Raw genomic sequence first — 1886 nt, 5'->3', positions numbered from 1 at the left:
ATTATCATAGGTCATTTGATGTGAATATTTTTATTTTGTTGTAAATAGATTGCAATTTAGAAAACATTATTGTGTAAATCTTTTTAAGAAAGAAAAACAAAAACGTGTTGTCACTTTGAAACTGATTCAATGGAGGCCCAATGCCAAATGTCCGGATATCCTCTTTTCTTTGGAGAGCCTGGACAGGATGCAGAATTATTTTTATCAAATTTCAAGATGTCTTGCCGTATCAAGAGGATAGTAACTGATCAAGAATGTGTAGAAATGTTTGAGGTGGTCCTTAGGAAAGATGCTAGCACTTGGTTTGACTCTTTGCCTGAGGAAGCTAAAGGGAATTACACGAAAGTTGTGAATCATTTCAAGAGATACTTCTTTGATCCCCAAAACACTCAAAAGCTATGGCAAGACATTGTTTCTCACAAACAAAAAGACTTAGATGACTACTACATGTATAAATAAGAGTTTCTACGTCTTTGGGTTGTATGGGTGAGAAATGTCGGTGATGGTGCAGAGTTCCTCAAGAAGGAGAGATTCATAGCCGGCCTCTTTCCCACACTCAAGATAAAAGTTGAGGCGGGTGCACCTGCTACCTTTGATGCAATTGAAACTAGGGCTATTGAGAAGTATAGAAAACTCAAGTGCCTAAGGGGAGAGGTTCCAATAGAGGGTCCTAGACCTAAGGGAAAATTACAAGCATCAACATCTAGAGAGATTCCTGAGGTAACATCGGAGGTAATTGAAAAGTTAAATGAATCCTTAAGTAACTTGTCAATTCACCTTGCACAAACTGTAGGTCCCAAGGGACAAGCAAAGAAGTCAGAAGAGCGAAAGCCACCACCTCCTAGGAGAGTCTTGCAATGTTGGAATTGGAGAGAGTCTAGACATGGGATGTATAATTTTCCTTGGCCCCATGGGGAGCCAGGGAGACCTAACTTGAACTACCTAGTGATGAATGCAGGTGAAGGAACTAGTCAACAACCACGGTCTCTACAAAGGCCAAATGGAGCAAGACCACCTCCATGAGGAGTGGAAGGATTTCCGCCTTTGCCAGACCCAAATGTGCATGTGGTAGAGGTGACAAATTCGAATGAGGTTGACCTGGAAGCAAATGGCATTAAGCGTGGCCGAGGAAAAGATAAGGAGAAAGAAGGAGTGAGGATACGGCGGGGTCTTTTAAAGCTTCCTCTATGCCAAGGCAGGTAAGATTGAAACCGTAGGCCAATCAGTTAACAGCTGCTGAGCTACCGAAGGGAGATGCAAGGAATTTAGTTTAGTCCCATATACATTCAAATACTTTCCTTTTAAGGGGAACCGCCTCATGACCTGTAAGACGTTAACTATTTGAAGCGAAGACCCTTTGCTTTATTTAAGCAGCCATGCAACAAAGACATAAGACTTTCTTTCTAGTAGCCGGCAGCCAAAGGAAAGGCTGCCCCCTTCGTCCCTGAGATTGAGTGAGAAAAGATCAGGTACCAAGCGCTAATTGATTGCTATAGCCAACTCTCAACCATTACTGGGGATGGCCCACGAGGTGTAGCGCAGTCTGGTAGCGCATCTGTTTTGGGTACAGAGGGCCATAGGTTCGAATCCTGTCACCTCGATTATTGCCTAACTGGGCATTTTGTCTTTTTTTCACGATCTTTCTTTGCGCTAAGGCGGCTTCTTATGGCATAACTGTGACGTCACAAAGTGACCATGGATGAGAAAAGAAGGCAAAAGAGATCAAGGAAACCAAGAGGACGCTGTCGTGTTGTGACAAGTACATAGTGGGAACGCATGCTACAAGAGTTATCTTGTAATTTTTTAGATCCATAATTATCTTTCCTATAATGTACATATGCATATTTAAGTATAATAATAAGCCTTCTATCTCATCCTATTATTTT

General features: G+C 41.9%; 1 non-coding gene across 1 annotated transcript; it reads left to right on the top strand.

Annotated features, from left to right (window-relative positions):
* The first annotated feature begins 1527 nt into the window (after positions 1 to 1527).
* On the top strand, positions 1528 to 1601 carry TRNAP-UGG (transfer RNA proline (anticodon UGG)). The gene has a single exon. It is a non-coding gene; the product is annotated as a tRNA-Pro (tRNA).
* Positions 1602 to 1886: the final 285 nt, after the last annotated feature.

The sequence above is a fragment of the Adiantum capillus-veneris genome, chromosome 2 (genome assembly GCF_014529385.1).
Source record: "Adiantum capillus-veneris isolate H3 chromosome 2, ASM1452938v2, whole genome shotgun sequence".
NCBI classification, from domain to species: Eukaryota; Viridiplantae; Streptophyta; class Polypodiopsida; order Polypodiales; family Pteridaceae; genus Adiantum; species Adiantum capillus-veneris.
This window is presented reverse-complemented; position numbering and strand designations above follow the sequence as displayed.